A 6,597-nucleotide genomic window follows, 5' to 3' on the forward strand; every position below is an offset into this window, starting at 1 on the left:
ACCTTTTGTCTATGAACCCTACATGATGTACGTCGTCGAATGCCTCAAATACTCTCCCCTTGTCGATGCTCTTACGAAGGTGGAAGTGGTTCCCATGACTTGTCTCTCTCACATCTATTCAACCGCTTATTATGACAAGGTTTCTGAGAGGATTCACTTTGATATTCACAACGAGAAGACCTCGATTTCCAAGAATCGCTTATGTGCCCTAATTGGTCTTGCTCGTGGACCCACTCTGGTTAACCCCGACTCCATTACTACTGGTCAACTGTTCTCCATGTTCTACCAAATGGGGTACACTGAAACCCTAACCACTGTCACCAAATTTAAGAAGTCTTGCTTTCCCCCACAATGGAACGGCCTCTTTACTCTTTTTTTCAAGGGTCTCTCAGAGCGTAGCGTTGGATTAGATGGAGCAAGAAAGTCATTTATGACCATGCTTTATGGGTTGTACAATGGTGTTACTCTGGACTTTAGGGCAGTCATATGGCAACAACTGGTTCAGAGTTTATACTTTTCTTCTCGACATTCTGAGATTTCATGTGGTAGGTATTGTTCCATCATCACAAACTGGGCAATGGATCGTCTTCACGTTCCAATCGTGGCGAACTCCCTTTTTTCATCCATCGCAACATTTCACACAACGAAGATCATCGTCACAGATCCTTCCAAGTATTTCTTCATTGGATCGATTCCAGAAGCTATGTATGCCTGTGTATCTGAGGCAAGCAACGTCATTCAAGAATACAAGAAGATTCCTTCTTCGGGACCAAGGGAACTCACTCCTGCCATGATTCGCTCTATCGAGGAAGCAGACAAGCCTGCGAAGAGGGGAAAGAAACTAGAAAAATAGAAAGATGTGAGAGTCATTAAACCAGCTAAGGGGAAAACCCCAAAGAAGTGAAAGTCAGACAAACCTGCTCCTTCACAGCCTAAGCAGAAGAAGCTTAAAAAGCCAGCCAGGAGACTCATTCTTCAATCCTCTAGTGATTCAGATTCTGAGTATGTTCCTCCCGGTAACAAACCTTCCACTCCTACAGAATCAGAGAGCGAAAGCTCTGACGAGGAGGCTTCGGTACGTGGTGATACTCCGCCAAGATCACCCACATTTGAGGTACCTGTTCGCTCCCCAGTTCCTTTTTCTCCACCTGCCTCGATTCCTATTTCATTACCAGTAGCCTTCCCAGTTATTACATCCCAACCTACATCTACTATTCCCATTCCCACTCCTCTCTTCACTGAAGCAACCACAACAACCACCACTGGAGTTCAAACCAACGTATCTGATACGGGGGTTCGATCTTCAATCCCATAAACAACCAAACCATTATCCCCCACACCTTCTACCGAAACCAACACTGTCCTTGGTGGCAAAGACATGGAATTTGATTCCTTCTACTACAGCCCTTATCGTGTTCAAAGTGATGAAGATGATGATGCTCCTCTTACCAAAAAGCATCTCAAGGAGCTGAATGCCAAACTTGACACTCTCATGGCCTCTTCTTCCTCTCACACTCCCAATTTTGAATCTGCTATTCAGAAAATGCTTGACTCCTTTGTCATAGCACATGAGGCTTCCATCTCTCGTGCCACAACATCCATTACCGCTTCCACCAAAGTGTGTATAGACATGACCGAAAAAGTCGATAAACTAATTCAATATGCTAACATTTTTCTTGAGTCCTTACAGGGAGCAGCTGCCTCAGATGCTTCTAAAGTGACCAACTCAATAACCAAGATCGAAGAAGCCTTTGCTGCTGAGAAGCAAAATTTTGTCAATCTTTGCCAAGATATTCTAAAGGACAATGTTGCTCTTCTTTCCTTTCTCAATGAACATCTTACCAAGCTTCAAGATGACCTCGCCATGGAGAACTCACTGATGGATGAGCTTGCTCGCAAGACCACTCAACTCAAGACCAAAAGTCTTCAACTTTCTCAGGCGAACAACGAGGTCAATCGGCTTCGCTCTGAAAGGGCTGTTATCAAGAGTTGTGTCTCCAACATTCACACTATTCTCTTAGGCATTTTGGAGGCTCATGACCCTATTCTAACAATTTATGTAAGACGCCATCTTGCTAAAAAAATTTGTCCTGCCCTTGGGATGTTGAGTCGCATTGAAGGTGTTTTCGAGGCGATGGTACCTCCGAAACAAGGGGGAGAAGGACTCACATCGTCATCTCAACCTCCTCCTAAGTCTCAACCTCCTCTCACTTCCCAGCCAAAACAACAGAATACTGAGCATGCTTCAGGTTCGGGTCCTAAGGGTAAAGGCAAGGGTCCAATAGTGGATGACAGCGATGAGGAAGAGGAAACAATCACTGATGCCTTGAAGCGAAAGGCAAGGGAAAGGGAAATCGATCTCAATGCCAAAATTATGAAAGAAGCTGAAGAAAGAGAACGAAGATTAAAGGAGGCTCAGGATCTCCTAGAAAGCAAGAAAACACTTTTTCCCTTCTAGACATTGGAGAAGCTGCTCAAAGAAGCCATTGACTCTCCTAGCACTCATTGGCTTGAGCCTGTAGTGTCTTTGGACTGTGAAAACACAAAGGATTCACAATTTGACATGCCTATCACCCGAAAGGCGTTTGTGTTTCACTGCTTTCTTCTCATTGCAGAAGTCCCACATCCAGACCCGAAGGTTGATCGTGAGCTCATCGACTACTACTTAGAGTTCGCTCAACTGCAATATATCACTTGGAGCGCTTAGAAAATCATCACAGTTCGGGTCCTTAAGCCTCAAGCAGCAGGAAAATTTATCAACGTCAAGTTCAAAGTCACAAGAGGTTCGGCTTTGTCTGAGCATTCCTTCTCTCTTGCTGATCTGCCCAATCTTAATCCTCATGATTGGATTGTCCTGCACAACATTCTACTCTCTAACCCAATTGAGTATGAGCCAATTATTGATCATCTTAAAAGATTGTTAGTCTGCTACGTTCTGGAGGTTTCTAAGATGGATCAAGAGGTCGCTTCGGTTCTCAGAAAGATGCCCACCGTTCTGCCAGTTAGTTCTGCAAGTGATGTCAACAAAATGAAGATGGGAAAGATTGATCCGGTCTTAAACTCTGTGATGTTCACCAAACAGGATGGTAAGAAATGTATGTTCGCCTTAACCGATAAACATCTCTTCACCACTTCGTGCTTGGAGTATGTTCTGGGGATTATTCACAAATGCAAGCAGATCAGTGAAAGCGACAAGAAGTACTTCACTGATATGATAAGATGGTATATCCACTTTCGCCATGTTCTTCTTGCTGTAATTCCTTGTTTGTTCAAAGTGGTGAAGCGAACTTCAGTTAATCAACCGAAATGAAGGTCTCGCCCTGATTGACGCAAAGGGGGAGATTATTGGGCTTGTAATGTTGCGTCTTGGGCTCATTCCTATTAGCCCAGTTTTGTAGCCGGTTTGGGCCTGTCCAACCGTGCATTATTTTATTCTAGGGTTTTAGTATTTAAGGTGCATGCATGCATCCTTGGTAAGTAACGCTTTTATTCGCGGGTATCTCTAAAGGAAAGAAATATAAAATAAAACCAACAATTCATTGCTTTCATTCGCATGTATCTCTATATTTATCAAAAATCCCCATTTTAAATATGCATGTCATCTAAATAAAAACAGAAATATATAATAATAGTAATAGTAATAATAATAATGATAATAATAATAATAATAATAATAATAATAATAATAATAATAATAGTAACAGTAATAGTAATAGTTACATGTTTATTTAGGACTTTGATAATTTTACCATTTATGTCATTGTACACCATAATTACTTACTCACCATCAACTTTCATTTCATGAATTATAAATTTTGAAAAACAGGGAATATTTTTGTTCACTTTTATTTTTGGCATGTATTTATACTATCACCCTATTTTATAGAATCATGCATGTTGGTGATTTTACTCTCATAAGTGATCTAGATGTCTTGAAGGACATGTTCACTATGAAGCTTCGTATTATCAGACTATAGACACTGGAAGGTTACTATAACAAAGACAAAATTTTCTCCATTTAACTTATTCTAATGGACGAACAGGTACACTATATATATGGTTCTAATAATTTACATGTTTATATTTATATTTATGTTTTTAACTTTTTAATTTGATAACCAAACTTGAATATTGATGTTAATATACATCATAATTTAGGGTAACAAGATCCAAGGTCATGTCCCCAATACTTACATTTACAAGTTTAGAAATGTTCTAAAAGAAGGGGAAGCTTATTTCATCAAAAATCCAAATTTGGCAAAGATGGATAAAGGAAAATTTCAACTAACTAATCAAATGCAAAGGCTCACCTTCAATCGCGAGACTACTGTCACTCCATGTCTCGATTTTTCTGGATCGGTTGTTGGGTTTGCTTTTATTGACTATCATCCCATTATTGTAACAACCAAATTTTCAAAATAATTTTCACATTTTATAAAGCACATTTTCATTCATAATTGTTATAAAAAACCCATTGTATCACATAGTCAAAACATAACATCACATCCTAAGATCAAAATATAAAAACTCCTCGTGTGTACTGATCAAGCCGACGCCTTCCCGCGATCCTCAGCGGTACCTGAAACACAAAACACCACACTGTAAGCATAGATGCTTAGTGAGTTCCCCAAAATACCACACACAATACATATTATCCACTCGAGGCTATAACTCTGTTTGACCCTCTGGTCAATGTGTCTCAGTGGGACCCTCCAGTCCCATAACTCTGTGGGCCCTCTGGCCCTAACTCTGTGGACCTTACGGTCCTAACTCTGAAAACCCTGGTACATACATAGCATAAATCACATAGAAATCACATCATGCAAAAGCATACAAAATACTCTGTCACATAACTCTAATTACCACTCTAGGTAAAGTATAGTGAGAAGACTCACCTTGGGTAACTCGGTAAAATCTCGAACTCTGTAAAATCCGATCTAGCCTCCGCCTAATCATATGAAATAAACACCCTAAATCAATACATCTCTCAACGCTAGATTATTCCTCCTCTTAGTACTCTCAAAAGGGTAAAGACCATTTTACCCCTCTCATGGCTCAAAGACCCTAAAGTTGACCAAACCCTAAAAGTCAACAAAATTCAACTCCCTGGGTTACGCTGCGCGTACCACACATGTACGTTGGGCGTACCCGGTGTCTTCACAGAAAACGGGGTGCGCGTAAACTCCCTGGGTTACGCCCAGCGTAACTCCCAGTCTCAGACTCTAAGCATTTTGGGGTCTTAATCCGTTAAGACACACGTCCAACTTCTAGATCTGACCATTTATAACCCTCTTAATCCATAAAGTCGGCGACTTTAAGCCTTTGCATGGCTCGACAAGTCACTAACACCCATAATACTCCACTTCCTAACACTAGAAAGCTCAATACTCATGCATAACCTCATATCTACGACCAAGATGGAAACTTTATGGATTTATAACACAAATACCACTGAAATGGGGCAGATCTAGGTCCATGGGGCACATTACACTCATAAAGTCTCCACCTTTGGGACTTTTAACCCTTCATTGGGTTAGTATTATTTGTTTACCTAAATATATATATATATATATATATATATATATTTTTTAAATAACTTATTTTTTTCTACCCTTCAAATAAAAACTAATTTCATCTGTTTGGTTGTATTTATGCTGATATATAGATGTTATCGATTTGGTGGTCGCAATTGGTGAAATTGATGCTCGAAATGAATATAGAAAGAGGCATAAGATGAGACTATTGATCCAAGATGTCAAGTTTGTTGTTAATATCTATAAATTAATTATTGTGTATATTAACTATTTTGATTACAATGTGAAAAAAAAAATATTATTTGTAATTTGTAATTCCCATCTTTTTTGTTAAGGGTTCTCAATTGGATGTTAACCTATGGGGAGATTATTGTTACACATTGTCGGATTACATCCAAAAGAACCCAAACATTCTCTAGATTGTCATAATCCTTCAGTTTGCGGAGATTAATGTCTGACAATGTATAATGTTTTTTTTAATTATGATTTATATTGCAATTATTATTTACTTTTTCTTTGTTTTTTTATAGATCGGCAATATGTTAATACATATTATGATGTATCAAAGTTCATCATCAATAGTGACATTGATGAGGTAAAAGTTTTCAAAAAAAGGTTTCTCACATTATGTTGTTTTTTTGTTAATAATAAATGGCAATGTATGTTATAAATTATGTAACTATGTGGTTAATTAACAGTTTGAATCAAGATGGTCCCAATGAAAACTCATCAAGTACTTACTCCTATATAAAATCTAATCGAAGTTCTGAAAAGGATGATTTTGTGCTTAATCATGAGCTGAAAACAATCGCTGATATTTTCGAACCGACTGAGGTAAGAAAATTCTGAAATTTCTATCCGTCTTTCTAATTTCTGTTTTTAACACATTTCGTTATTTAATATTCAATACTTATAATATTATAGTCTTTTTTAAATCAGATAAAAATGTATGTTATTGTTGCGACCACAAAAGGAATTCTTAATAACACACCTTGGCATTACCCGGCATGTACAAATTGCAATACAAAGGCGGTTCCAAAAAATCCTTCCGATGAACCCAATG

Source organism: Lactuca sativa, chromosome 8 (genome assembly GCF_002870075.4).
Source record: "Lactuca sativa cultivar Salinas chromosome 8, Lsat_Salinas_v11, whole genome shotgun sequence".
In the NCBI taxonomy this organism is placed as follows: Eukaryota; Viridiplantae; Streptophyta; class Magnoliopsida; order Asterales; family Asteraceae; genus Lactuca; species Lactuca sativa.